The following is a 15,102-nucleotide window of genomic DNA, read 5'->3' on the forward strand; positions in this document are numbered from 1 at the left end:
ACCACTCTGTCAGGCTCGTTTCCTGGTCTGACAATGAATTTGGCTACAGCAACAGGGTGGTGGACCTTATGGTCCCCATGGTCTCCAAGGAGTGAGAGCCCCTGGACCACCAGCCCCGGCGAGAAGAAGAGGGCCCTCAGCTGCTGGGGAGTCCTGGCCCCAGATCGATCCCCCAACACACTGAGAATCTCCTGATCCCCACCGTTTCCATCCCAGGCCCCTGAAGAAGGGAAGGGGCTAAGACAGCCCTATCTTGTTATGCACCCAGCCGACAGAAGAAAAAACAACAATAAAAAACCAGGGAGATGTGAAGTTTACTAGCCCACAGATTTTGGAGCCAAACTACCTTGGTTTGAATACAGGCTCCACCACTTACTAGATATGTAACTTAGGCAAGTTACTTAACTTCTAAGTGCCCGGTTTCCTCATTGTACACTAGTGAAAACAACAGTACCCAGCCCCTAGCGTTTTTAGGACAATTCAGTGAGGTAATATATGTAAAGCCCCTGGAATAGGACCTCACACAGAGTCAGTACTATCAGGTAGTTGCTATCATAATATTAAAAATCTACTTCAGTAGTTAAAAAACTACATCTCAAATAAGGGGACAAGAGAGGGACCATCACTTTTTAAAGACACAGCTAGGCATGTCATCAGGTGCTTCACGTACAGTATTTTATTTCATCCAAGAAATGAATTCCTGACCACTCAGTGGGAAAGGACAGTCTTTTCAACAAATGGTGCTGGGGAAACTGTATACCCATATACAAAAGAATGAAATTAGGCCCTTATCTTACACCACAGACAAAAATTGACCAAAAATGGATAAAAGATGTAAACCTAAGCTAAAGCTCTTAGAAGAAAACATAAAAGAAAGCTTTGTAACATGGGATTTAATAATAATTTCATGAATATGACACCAAAAGAACTGATAAGTGGTTAATATCCAGAATATTTAAAGAATTCTTACAGCTCAACAATAAAAAACACACCCAAAAGAACAACAACAAAAACACAACAATTTGAAAAATGGGAAAAGAAGCAGTACAGGCATTTCTCCAACTTTTGTACACTGTTGGTGGGAATATGAAGTGCGGTAGCTGCTATGGAAAGTAATATTGCAGGTCCTCAAAAAATTTAAAAAGAAATACCATATGATCTAGCAACTCCATTTCTGAGTATATACCCCAAAGAATTGAAGACAGGGTCTCAAAGTATATTTGTACACCCAGATTCATAGCAGCATCACTCACAATAGCCAAAAGGTGGAAGTAACCCAAGTGTCCATCAATGAACAAAGATATAAACAAAAGTTGGTACATACATACAATGGAATATTTTTTGGCCTTAAAAAGGAAAGAAATTCAGACACATGCTACAGCATGAATGAATCCTGAGGACATAATGCTAAGTGAAATTAACCAAACAGAAAGAGAATACTATATGATTCCACTTATATGAGGTACCTAGAATAGTCAAACTCATGAGACAGAAAGTAGAATGGCGGCTGCCAGGGGCTGGGGAGAAGGCAATGGGAGTTGTTAAATAGGTACAGAGTTTCAGCTTTGCAAGATGAAAAAGTTCTGGAGATTGGAACACTTAAAAAAGGTTAAGATGGCCCTAGCCAGTCTGGCTCAGTGGATAGACCATCAGCTCACAGACTGAAGGGCACGTACCTTGGTTGCAGGCTCCGTCCCTGGTACTGGTCTGGGCACGTGTGGGAGGCAACCAATTGATGTCTCACTCTCACATCAATCAATGTTTCTCTCTCTGTCTCTCCCACTCCCTTCCACTCTCTCTAAAAAAATCAATGGACAAATATTCTCGGGTGAGGATTAACAACAAAAAAATGGTTAAGATGACAGATTTTATGTGTATTTTAAGACAAAAAAAAGACCTTCTAGGGTAGGCATTATTTCCTCCCACATTAACTCAACTGATGGATTGATTTGAGAGAGAGAGAGAGAGAGAGAGAGAGAGGGAATTTGTTGTTCCACTTGTTTATGTATTCACTGGTTGTTTCTTGCATGTGCCCTGACTGGGGATCTAGCCACAACCTTGGTGTATAGGAACGATGCTCTAACTGAGCTACTGGTTCCTCCCACATTTAAAAAGAAGGAAATGAGGTTCAGAAAGGCTGGGTTCTTGACCAATCACATAACTGAATTGACAACTCAGAGTCCCAGTAACTGAATAGAACGTGTGGACCCTGAGGATAAGCCGTGGTAAGATATTTCATCTTAGGTCTGTCTATCTCTGGAGCGTAGGCATTTGCCTGGTACTGCCCCACCTGCTAGCAAAGGTGGGTTCGGATATAAAGCTGATATCTTAGAAGAATGCTAAGCCTGCCCCACCCTAACTGTACGATTCATGAGGGACATCACCACCACCATTTTAACCAAAGCTTCATACAACCCACACTGATGCTCAATAAACAGATGACCACTGCACATGCTGGGAGTGTCCTTATTTTCAGATGTGGCTGTGGAGAGGTGCCACTTGTCTTTTATATAACATACCAGAACTCACACATGCAAACAAAGGCTGTACTTACAAGCAGCAACCACACACTCCAAAAATATTGCCATTGCTCTAAACATCTGTGCACTAGCTTTCATTCTGCATTAAAAGGCCTCATTGTTTAATTTTTGTTGTTGTTAATCCTCACCTGAGGATATTTTTTCCACTGATTTTTATAGAAAGTAGAAGGGAGGGAGGGAGAGATTTGGATGTGAGAGAGACACACTGTTTGGTTGCCTCCCACAGGAGCCCTGACTGGGACCAGGGATGGAACCTGCAACCCAGGTATGTGCCCTTGACCAAGATTTTAACCCTTGATTCTTTGGCACACAGCCTGACACTCTAATCGCTAAGCAATACTGGCCAGGGCTCATTGTTTCCATTTTTACCAAGAAACATGTATCTGCAACTTTTTCACTCTCTTTACTCATTGCTGTTGGCACCCAAAGACTCTTTACTCCCTGAAGAAGCAAACCCATCCCCAAATAGTGAGATCTGCCTTGGACAAATGCTATGCAAGCAGTGATTTTCGGAACCCTTAACCAGAGTCCACAGACGGTGCCAGTCTGGCAGGGACAGAGGCAGTATTCGATGTCTGCCTCCAAGAAGAGTGTGCGTGTGGAGAGGGGGAGAAAGGAGAGAGCCCACATGAGAGGCTGCTCGGAGCCCGACTGGCCCCAGAGGCTGCTCGCCTCCCCCTACTGCGTGCATGAGGAAGAGAGGCCGCAGCCCACAGCCAGCGCGTGGCACCCTGGACCTGCAGGGAAATTAGAGTCAGAGGAGGGGGGCAGCCAGGGTGGGAAGGGGAAGGGAAGGGGTAGGCACCCAGGAAGAATGGCGCAAAGCACCAGGCTCGTCTAGAGGGAAAAAGACTGCGGGCAAAGGCTACAGGAAGCAGAGGGGCAGCAGGAGGCAGCCCCGAGCAGTGGCAGCAGCATGCTGCCAACCCGAGTGCTTTGCCCAGAGGCAGGAGGCCCGGCTTCTAGAGGCTACGACAGGGCTCCTGAGCAGGCTGTGTGTGGATGAACGGATCTGTGCCTCCAGCCCCTCTGCTCTTCCTGCTGCACTGGCTCTGAGCAGCCCTCTCCTTCAGGTGTCCACGCCCCGGCGATGTGCCCCACTCCACAGCCACACGCAGCAGAGCGCCCGCAGGCCCACATCTAGCAGCCTCCTCAGCAGGTCCATCCGAATGCAGCAGCTCCGCCTGCGGGCGGCCGGCCGGACGGCTGCTCCCAGCCAGCGAGGGGAGGGCCCCTGGCTAAAGGCCTGCACTGTCACCTGTCCCTGTCACAGTAAGGGCTGCAGCACAGACTCGCGGGAAAGAAAGTACTGAAGTTGCACTTTGGTACGGCCACAAGGGACACTGTCTTAGGAGGTTAATAGAGGAAATATTAAATCAATGAAATCTCATTTCCAAGTTCAGTTTAGCAGCAGAATCCATTAACCTTATACTCACCCTCTGTCTTCCTCTAAGAACACCGGGAAGAGGCTCAAAGGCAGGGTAACTTATCCTCAGGGCAATGCGTTCTATGCACTTACTGAGACTGAGTCTTCAAGCTAAAAGATATATACTTATTTTGATTATGAAGAACCAACCCCCAAAGAATGCTTCTTTCTTTTCATTTTGCTTCAGATGCCACACAAACATAACTGAGGATGTCTGGCTCTGCTAAACACATGAGGGAAGTGAGGCTGACAAGGAGCTCAAATCAGTTCTTATCTTACTCTCCTCATAAAAACCGCCCCAGCAATGGGAGCAAAGCTGTGTCTGATGCCCCTGGAACGGCAGCCACGCTGTGGGCTCCCTCAGTCCACCCTGCCCAGGCCAGAGGAAGCAAAGTTCAAGCTCATCTCTCTGGCCAGGTGAACCGTCGAACCTGAAATAAATCCTGCGCCACAGAAGCACAGGCTCCGGGAAGCAACAAGGCAAGTCTCCTACCAGCCACCCCGAGGGTGGATGAAGACCCAAACCCCAGTGACCCTGGTTGCAAAGGGCTGACCTCTCAGAGGTCTTGGTGATATGCTGATGGCTGGGGACAGGACAGGGCTGAGCAGGACAGGCCGCGCTGGGCAGGGCAGGCAGGGCAGGGCTGAGCAGGACTGGGCAGGACTGGGCAGGACTAGACAGAGCAGGGCAGGGCTAGACAGGGCTGAGCAGGACTGGGCAGGGCAGGGCTGGACAGGGTAGGGCTGGACAGGGTAGGGTTGGGCAGGGCTGGGCAGGGTAGGGCTGAGCAGGACTGGGCAGGGTAGGGCTGGACAGGGTAGGGTTGGGCAGGGCTGGGCAGGGTAGGGCTGAGCAGGGCTGGGCAGGGTAGGGTTGGGCAGGGCTGGGCAGGGTAGGGATGGACAGGGTAGGGTTGGGCAGGGCTGGGCAGGGTAGGGCTGAGCAGGGCTGGGCAGGGTAGGGTTGGGCAGGGCTGGGCAGGGTAGGGCTGAGCAGGGCTGGGCAGGGTAGGGGTGGGCAGGGCTGGACAGGGTAGGGGTGGGCAGGGCTGAGCAGGGTAGGGGTGGGCAGGGCTGGGAAGGGTAGGGGTGGGCAGGGCTGAGCAGGGTAGGGGTGGGCAGGGCTGGACAGGGTAGGGCTGGGCAGGGCTGAGCAGGGTAGGGCTGGGCAGGGCTGGACAGGGTAGGGTTGGGCAGGGCTGGACAGGGTAGGGGTGGGCAGGGCTGGGCAGGGTAGGGGTGGGCAGGGCTGGGCAGGGTAGAGCAAGGCTGGGCAGGGAGAGACACAACTCCCATTAAACACTCAGGGCTAAAGAATGTGTCATCCGCATGCTGTTGCCATGACGTTTTCTCTACCCAGAAAAGGCTGCCTCCTGCTTGGTGTGGGCTGAGGGCCAGGATGCCCTGAAGCCTGGCCCTGACAGCAATGACAGCACTTTCTCAGACATGGTTTCTCTGCCTCTCGCCCCACCCCTCCCATGCAGTTTGAGATCCAAGGCAGTCCTGGTGGGAGACGCCCCACGATCCAGCGGCTGGGTTTCTTGTCTGCTGCTTTCTATACTTTGGTGTTAAATACAGTGACTTCAGAAGCAGCCAGCACCAGAAGGCAAAGGAGTGATGGTTTTAGCATTTTACACTTAGCATCATCCTTTTGGTGAAAATGGAAAAAAAATCAGCCAAATTATCTACCTCTCCAGCTATCAGGGATGTCGGTAGGAGCCCAGAGACACTAGCATAAAGGAATGGCACCCGGGATAGCTTTGTACCACGTGTGGATGGGCAGAAAGCTCATCTGACATCATGCACCAATAATATGAGACAAACCCCTGGATTACTATACGCTAGTGAGGCAGGTTGGCATCTACCAGTCAGGCAGAAAGAAAAATCAACCCGACATGCTACAAAAAACCATTACTGCCTATTGCTTCAGATTCCCGACATGCCTCACGAATGTCAACTGCAGCCGCTGCCCTTCCACTGAGGAGACGAGAGAATGAATTCCCAAAACGCACCCTACTTTATAGGATGTCCTTTGCTATGACAGCTGTCCCGACTCCCCCCTCACCCCTCTTAAAAGGAAGGAAACTGGGCCAGAAGGAAGTACACAAATTACCATCTGACCAGTCTGCAGACAACTGGTAGGCAGTTTTATCTGTAACTTTAAGGCAAAATAAAACCCCAGGGTCCCCATGTCATTGGCTCAAGATTGGCAGGGCCTGAGACGTGCCATGTACTGTCCCTGCAGCTGAGGAGAGGGAGAGGTTAAGACTCTGCCTTAAGAGGTCCATATAATGGGCACAGCAGCTGGGCAGGCAGCCCTGCAGCAGTGCAACCTGGGACAGAGGACACACGGCACTCTGAGTGGCTCTGATACCTGGGCCCTGGTGCCAAGGAGCTGGGAGGAAGTTAATGGCAACTCTGCCACATACATTGTGACATGTCTCTTTAAGCAGAGCCCAAGGGACAAGAGAAACCAGAATGAACTAGCCAGAGACTGTGTGACGTTCCAGAGGAGTCCCCTAAGCCTCTGCCCCTCATTCCCAGCTAGAGAGAGCAGCGGGGAAGGCATGACACTGAGCAGTGGCTCCCAAACTCAGCTAGAATGAGCAGAAAGACTTTAAAAAATATTCTTGCCTGCCCAGCCAGGTGGCTAAATTGGTGGGAGCGTCATTCTATGCACCAAAAAGGTTTTGAGTTCAATTCCTGGTCAGGGCACATACCTGGGTTGCAAGTTTGATCCCCAGCTGGGCGTGTACGGGAGACAACCGATCCATGTTTCTCCCCCGCCCCCTTCCTCTCTCTCTCAAAATCAATAAATATATCCTCGGGTGAGGATTTACAGTAAGAAGAAACTTCTTGCCCGCATCCATGCCATGCCTTCCAGTCAGAGCCTCTGAGGCCCAGGTGTTGACCTGCTCTCCCAGCTCCCCAGGTGGCTCAATGAACAGCCGGGGCTGAGAACCCTAACTCAGCTGACATACACAGACTACAGGGCTACCAAGTGCTGAATGCTGGGGACAAAGCGGAAGGCGGGGCAGACTTGGTTCCAGCCCTCCCGGAGCGCACTGCCCAGAGAGGGGCGGGGCCCAGGGACCTGGCTGTTCCGGGCCTGGTTCTGCTACGGACGACCCTGAGCTCCTGGACTATTTATTCCCTTTTCTTCACTGGGCCTCAGGTTTCTTGTCAGGGTGACAGCCTGAATGATCTCCAATCCCCACCCGTCCCCTCTAGCTCCCCCATTACACTCTGACAGGACGTTGGCCTATGTATATTTTTTCATGATTTTGTCGTAAAATCTATGTAACAAAAAATTTACCATTTAAAGGTAAGTGTCCAACTTCATTCTTTTGCATGTGAATATATAGCTTTTGCAGCACCATTTTGCTGAAAAGACTGTCCTTTCCCCTGAATGGTTTTGGCATTCTTGTGGAAAATCAATTGATTATGTATGGGAGGGTTTATTTCCAGGCGCTAGTCTATTCCATTGGTTTCTGTGTCTGTCCTTATGCCGGGACCACACTGTTTTGATTACTTTAGGATGGAAATCAGGAAGTATGATCCTTTAATTTTGTCTTTCTTTTTCAAGGTTAATTTGGTTATATATGAATTTTAGGATGGCTTTATTTCTGCAAAAAATGTTGGGATTTTGATTGGGACTACACTGCATCTACACTTTGGGTGGCAGTGTCATCTTAAAAACATGAAGTCTTCTAATCCGTGAGCATGGGCTGTCTTTCCATTTACTTACGTCTTCCTTACTTTCTTTCAGCAATGCTTTATAGTTTCCCATGTAAAAGGCTTTGCCTCCTTGATTAATTCCTAGGGATTTTATTCTTTTAGATGCTTTTATAAATAAAAAAATTTTTTAAAAATTTTAAATTTTTATTGTTAAGAGTATTACAAATGCCCCCCTTTATTCCTCCCATTGCCTCCTTCCACCCGGTTCCTGCCATGCCCCAGGCCTCACCACCCTATTGTCTGTGTCCATAGGTAATACATATATGCATACAATGCCCCCCTTCCCTCAGATTCCTCAGTCTGTTCCATGTTTCCATGCCTCTGGTTCTATTTTATTCATCAGTTTATTTTGTTCATTAGATTCCTTGTTCATTTATTTTCATTTTTAGATTCAATTATTGATAGATACGTATTTATTGCCATTTTATTGTTCATATTTTTTTATCTTTTTCTCCTCCTCCTTCTTCTTCCTCCTTTTTTTTTTTTTTAAATATGGAACATGTCATGAATTTGCATATCATCCTTGCGTGGGGGCCATGCTAATCTTCTCCATATCGTTCTAATTTTAGTATATGTGCTGCTGAAGCGAGACCCTCCTCTTCTTAAAGAAGACCCTTCAACATGTCATGCAATACTAGTTTGGTGGTGATGAACTCCTTTAGCCTTTTCTTGTCTGTGAAGCTCTTTATCTGACCTTCACTTCTAAATGATGGCTTTGCTGGGTAGAGTAATCTTGGTTGTAGGTTCTTGCTTTTCATCACTTTGAATATTTCTTGCCACTTCCTACTGGCCTGCAAAGTTTCTGTTGAGAAATCAGCTGACAGTTGTATGGGCGCTCCCTTGTAGGTAACTAACTGCTTTTCTCTTGCTGCTTTTAAGATTTTTTTCTTTGCCTTTAACCTTTGGCATTTTAATTATGATGTGTCTTGGTGTGGGCCTCTATGCTTCCTGGACTTATAAGTCTATTTCTTTCACCAGGTAGGGGAAGTTTTCTGTCATTATTTCTTCAAAGAGGTTTTCAATCTCGTTCTCTCTCTCTTCTCCTTCTGGAATGCCCATAATGTGAATGTTGGTACGCTTGAAGTTGTCCCAGAGGCTCCTTACACTATCTTCATATTTTTCGTTTTCATTTTATTTTTTTGTTTGTTTTGGGGTTTTTTTGCTCTTTTGATTGGGTGTTTTTTGCTTCCTCATATTCCAAATGGTTGATTTTATTCTCAGAATTCTCTACTGTTGAGTCCCTGTAAATTATTCTTTATTTCAGTTAGTGTATGCTTAATTTCTGACTGGTCCTTTTTCATGTCTTTGAAATTCTCACTAAGATCCTTGAAAATCTCACAAAGCCCCTGGAAACTCTCACTAAGATCCTTATAACCATTGTTTTGAACTCTGTATCTAGTAGTTTGTTGGCTTCCATGTCATTTAGGTTTTTTTTCTGGAGATTTCTTCAGTTCTTTCATTTGTTACACATTTCTTTGTCTCTACATTTTGGCTGCTTCCCTGTGTTTGTTTCTATGCATTAAATAGAGCTGGTATGTCTTTTGGAATCAGTAGAGTGGCCTTGTGTAGTAGGTGTCCTGTAGGGCCCAGTGGCTTAGCCTCCCCAGTCACCTGAGCTGGGCACTCTAGGTGTGCCCCTGTATGGGCTATGTGCACAGTCTTGTTGTAGTTGACCTTGATTGCTATTGGCATCACTGCGAGGAATTGACCTCCAGGCAAATTAGCTGTGAGAACCAGTTGTGACTACAGTGGGAGAGCTGCTACGCTGGAGACACCCCTATGGAGCAGGACTTGCTTCAGTGGGGCTTTGGTGCTCACTGAGTCTGCCCCTTGAGTGTGTTGCTTGTGGATGTGTAGAGTTGTAATCTGGCATGGTCTGAAGCTGTCCACTGGGTGCACTGGCTCTGGGGCCTCCTGGGAGGTACAAAGGCAGCCACTGCCTGGGGCCACCCGGCAGGAGCTACAGAGCAATTTGCAGATGGCTGCTACTTGTATTGGGCTTAGAAGTGCCCAGGCGAGGCCAAGTTGTGAAGCAAGGCAGGCTGGTACTAGTGCCAGGTCTTGGGCCTCTTATTGATAGGTTTGGGGCATGCTGACCACTTGCTTCTTGTTTGAGAGATTTTAGGCAAGTCTGAAGCCTTAGCCAAGATAGGCCAGTCACATAGAAAAGCCACTGCAAACAGCTTGGGTGGGGCTGCAAACTGGATGGGGAGGAGTCTCAGGGAATCACCAGGGCAGAGCGAACAGTGTGAGCCAGGCTTTTGGAAACTTAGATATGGCTGCCAATCAGCTCTGCCACAGGGGAGGTCTCAGCATAGGTACAATGACCCCTGTGAGGTCCCCTGTCTTGGAGAAAGCCACCCCCCCCCACCCCAGTGTTCTTGCCCCAATGCCAGATAATCCAGTTCCTCCCCATGTCACTGGATCCCCCAATGCCACTGCCCCAGTACTGGTACTCAGAGGGAGTGGGACAGTGTAAGTTTGTTCCTCTTTTAAGAGGAACTGCCTGGATCTCCAATAGCTTCTGTGTCACTTAGCCACAATCCCCACTGGTTTTTACAGCCCTAAGTTAGGGAGACTTCTCTTCCCAGCTCCTGGACCCTGGATTGGGGGTCTGGGACCTCCTTGCTGCTCACAGGAGGCTTCCACAGCTGAGATATCCTTCCTGATTAAATACACTCCACACGTTCCGTTCTGCGCCTCTGCCCCTCCTACTGGTCTTGATGTGCTTTTTTCTTTACTTTTCTAGTTACAGGACTTCCATTCAGCCAGATTTCAGGTTCTGAATGATGGTTGTTCTGTATTTTAGTTGTAATTTTGATGTGGTTGTGGGAAGCGGTGAGTACCATTCTCAATTTTGTTTTTAATTTCCTTTTTGAATTGTTCACTGTTAGTGTATAGAAACAGCTGATTTTTAGTGTCGAAAGAATACAAATTCTTTCAGCTTTGCTGGGTTTGTTAGGTCTAACAGATTTTTTTCATGCAATGTTTAGGGTTTTCTACACATAAGATCATGTCACCTACAAACAGGTAATTTTACTTCTTCCTTTCCCACTTGGATACCTTTTACTTCTTTTTCCTCGTTAATTGCTCTGGCTAGAACTTCCAATATATGTCAAATAAAAGCAATGAAAGTGGGCATCCTTGGGATTATGCATGCTTTTACAAAACCTGATCATCCAAAAGCAAACCAAGTTGAAGAGATGACCCATTTGAGTACTCATTCCACAGAAAAGTAGGCTCTCTGCTGGAGGGTGAAACCATTGCCTGGGAGACTGTGTAAGCCCGAGGGCCTTCTCTGGGTGGAAAGTATTCACTCCAGCCCATGTGCCCATGCTGAGTTCCTGTCCTATCTCTTCTCCAGAGTCTCCTCAATACCTCCCCAAGGGATGCCTTCTGAGAAGCTCAGCACCTGGAAATATAGTCCATGTAGGGACTGAGCTTTCAAGACCCTGCGAATGCTATTCCGAGAGGTTCTTCCAGTCTTGCTGGCTTAATGAGCCATGAGTATATTCCATATCTAAATCTGAAGCTGCATGAAGGCAGGACATCATTTCCTCATGTGCGCCCGACCTTATGGTGACAAGAATCCTTTATAAATAAAATGATGAGTCTAAGTCCTTCTGAGGCCCTGGGATGACAGGCACTGGGTATTTGGTGAGATCAGAACCAGGCTCCTAGCTGTCCCTCATTCTCCCTTTGGACTCAGAAGCAAGAGAAATGAGTATCATAATGCAAAGTATGAGCAGGAAGTTTGAACTCAGACTTTGGTAAGTCCTAGTTCTATTCTACCACTTATTGTATGACCCCAGGGCAATAACTTGACCTCTCTAAGCCTTTCTGTCATCTGTAAAATGTGCTAATAATAGCACTTTTCTTACATAGTTGTTCTGAAGAGTAAACTAAATAACACATATAAAGCATTTGGCAAAGTCTCTAACAGAGTAACATTCCTCCGAGGCTGTGGGCATCACTATAAGTTTTATTATTACTATCGCTCTTCTCAAAGGATTCTGCCAGCACTCCCCTCAGTGCCTATGCCTTCAGCATTCCTGTGTCACCACTGCCACCTACAGGTAAACAGCCATCCACAAACTATGCCCAGTGGATTCAATGCCCTTGGATCTTGCAAATGTCTCCAGCCTTTCTGATTTTTGGGTTTCTGGGCCAGGAAAGCTCCAAGCCCCGAGGAAGCACAAGGGCTCGCGTTCCAGAAGGAAGCCCCCAAACCCCTTAGCCCACCCATAAGTGAAGAAACAGCCATGGCGCAATTTCCTGAAATCCAAATGTTAAAACTCCAAGAAGACTCTGAGACCATCTAAGTAAAGACGATTCCCCATGAGTTACTCAATACAGATGTCACATTTCCTAGATCTCTGGAAATGGGTATGTGGGGGAGAGGGGCAAAGTGTGGCTGCTGGCTCCTCACAGCAACTTCTTGACCTGCAAGTGACCACTGAACCACTGATCTCAAGTCTTCAAAGAGACTCATTTCTTTCACACAAAAATGAAGAAGCAGAGGAAAAATGAAAACCAATGTTAGCCAACCATCACATTCTATCTGGGCTGAGTTCTTCACATACGTTATCTTATTTAATCCTCTCTTCCCCTGCAGGCAGATCACACTCCTCCTAATAGGTGAAACCAAATGAAGCCCAGATTGCTGACCAGCAGTGCACAGCTGGCAGGTAGCAGCACTGCCAACCACATGAGCCAGGTCTTCCTGGTAGACCTGGCCTTAGACCCCAAAGTGCACAGGAGACCCTGGCTCAGAGCAGACCGGCCCAGAGTTCCAGATGCAGTCTACCTCCTGATGTGGCAGGTGAAGGCTACAAACTGGGCAGGAAGCGTAAAGGAGGTGCCGATGAAGGGTCAAGTTAAATTAGCTGCTCAATCAGCCTTTTCACCTTGTTCTTCATTTTATAATAAACTTCTGTTGTTGCTGTTAATCCTCACCTGAAGATATTTTTCCATCAATTTTTTAGAGAGAGTGGAAGGGAGGGGGAGAGACAGAGAAACATTGATGTGAGAGAGACACATCGATTGGTTGCCTCCGGCACAAGCCCTGACCAGAGCCAGGGACAGAGCCTGCAACTGAGGTACATGCCCTTGACTGGAATTGAACCTGGGACCCTTCAGTCCATGGGATTATGCTCTATCCACTGAGCCAAACTGACTAGGGCATCAATAAACTTTTAATATTTGAATAATTTTAGATTTACTGAAAGTTGCAAAGATTATATAAAGGGTCCCCATATGCCCTTCTCCTAGTTTCTATTAATGTCAATGTCTTACATAACCACTGTTCACTTGTCAAAACTAAAAAAATGAACATTGGCACAGCATGATTAACTAAACTCCAGACTTCATTCAGAATTTTCCAGTTTTTCTTCTAATGCACCTTTTGTCCAGAATACTACACTGCATTTAGTTTTCCCCCTTTTTATTTTATTTTTTAAATATATTTTTATTGATTTCAGAGAAGAAGGGGAGGGAAAGAGAGAGAGAGAGAGAGAGACATCAATGATGAGAATCAATTGATCAGCTGCCCCCTGCTGGAATAGAGCCTGCAACCTGAGCATATGCCCTGACCAGGAATAGAACTGTGTCCTCCTGGCTCATAGGTCTACACCAGCCGTGGGCAAACTACGGCCCGCGGGCTGGATCTGGCCCGTTTGAAATGAATAAAACTAAAAAAAAAAAGACCGTACCCTTTTATGTAATGATGTTTACTTTGAATTTATATTAGTTCACACAAACACTCCATCCATGCTTTTGTTCCGGCCCTCCGGTCCAGTTTAAGAACCCATTGTGGCCCTCGAGTCAAAAAGTTTGCCCACCCCTGGCTACACTCAACCACTAAGCCAGCGCGGCCTGTCTTCCCCCCTCTTTTTAATCTCCTATTTTCTTTAAAGACCAACAAACTCACAAAATCAGTACTGAGTTATTCTCCTGTCTAGAGCACTCAGTTCCAAAGGGCAGTGCTGTATGAGCCACAGCTGCACACCAGGCCTAATTAGGACACCACATCCTCCCACTCCCCAAACAAAGGAGCCTTTCAGGCCAGCCAAACAACAGAGAAAACGTCAGCCTGCTGGCCACACAGGCTGAGGCTGCTGATCCAAGTGCTTTTTAAACTGGAATTCCCTTGAGGAGGATCCACAGATTCAAAATGCATTTGGGGTGTGTTCTCTACAAGCAGAGCCACTGTTTTGATATAGTCCCACCTTTGTACTTAATGGAATATCTTACCTGTGGAGTAAATGAGAGTGAGAGAGGAGTTGGGGGAAGGGCTGTGATGACAATGGGCAACCGGGGGTGTGGGAGGTAGGCCCCTGCAGGAGCCAGGTCCGGGCCAGGAGAACGGTGCCAGTGGGTGATCCCAGCCTAGCGGTTGCTCTCTAACAGCCAGGCAGGTGGGCCAGTTGACTGGGAAGATAAAAGGTCCCCTGGGAGCTGGCGCTCAGGTTAGAGCTGCATTAAAGCACAGCAGATATGCTGCGGATTTCGCCTTTCCCCGGAGTGCCTCTTGGGGCTGTTCGGCTTGCTCTTGTGCACTGAGAGCAGAGACGAGGGGTGCCTGCAAATGCCCTGGGCACTGCCTCGCACCAGCCTGCCCAGCTGGGCCTGATTACAGAGACACATACTCAAAGGAGACTTGAATGCCAGTCCTTGGCAAGGGGAACAGGCAAGGTCATCCAAAGGCTTCCCAGTTCAATTTACACTTGAACGGAGAGGCCTCTCCCTACCAGGCACTGTGCTAGGTTGGGACAGAAAAATAAGCAAGATGGATCACCTCCCATAAGGAGGTCACCAGGCAGGAGACCTGCAAACAAGCAGCCAGTACACAATGTGGTGAGTGTTAGAACAGGCGTGAATAGAAAAAAGACGCGCGGGCCAACAGATGACAGAGGAATAGTTCATCGTGCTGAAGAGGGAGGAGGGTCATGAAAACGAAGCCAAGGACCTGGTAAAGAGGGAGAGCAGGAATTTGGAGGAGGGGGGAGTCTCCCGGGCAGTAGGAACTGGCTGAGCGGAGATCGAAGGCCTGCCGGGCTGGGATGGAAAAGCTGGGCTGTGGGGAGGGAAGCAGGGCGAGGCGGCCAGCTGAGGAGCTGCTTTCATTTTCCATAAGGAGCCCGAGCTTTCTGCAGGAGCCAGTGGGGGGGGGGGGGGCTTCCCAACAGAAATGCAGATCCCGCTGGTACCGGCATGGCGGCTGCACTGGCGTGCAGTGCCTGCAGGCAGGAAGCAGGGGCAGGTTTATCCCAACTGCTCAGCGAAAGGGAGACAGGACAGCACTTGGTCAAAGGCCTGGTTTTGAATCTGATGCACTAGGGGTCAGTCTTGGGTCATTTGACCCTGGTCAAATTTCTTAATCTCTCTGGACTTCAGTAT

General features: G+C 47.9%; 1 protein-coding gene and 1 non-coding gene across 2 annotated transcripts in view; both read right to left on the reverse strand.

Annotated features, from left to right (window-relative positions):
• The window catches only part of TOM1L2 (target of myb1 like 2 membrane trafficking protein), a 90,270-nt gene that overhangs the window by 24,210 nt on the left and 50,958 nt on the right, over positions 1-15,102 (reverse strand). The gene's annotated exons all lie outside the window — the stretch shown is intronic.
• LOC111823497 lies at positions 8,191-8,293 on the reverse strand. The gene has a single exon (XR_002826515.1). It is a non-coding gene; the product is annotated as a U6 spliceosomal RNA (small nuclear RNA).

Source organism: Myotis lucifugus, unplaced genomic scaffold (assembly GCF_000147115.1).
Source record: "Myotis lucifugus unplaced genomic scaffold, Myoluc2.0 scaffold_513, whole genome shotgun sequence".
Lineage (NCBI taxonomy): Eukaryota > Metazoa > Chordata > Mammalia > Chiroptera > Vespertilionidae > Myotis > Myotis lucifugus.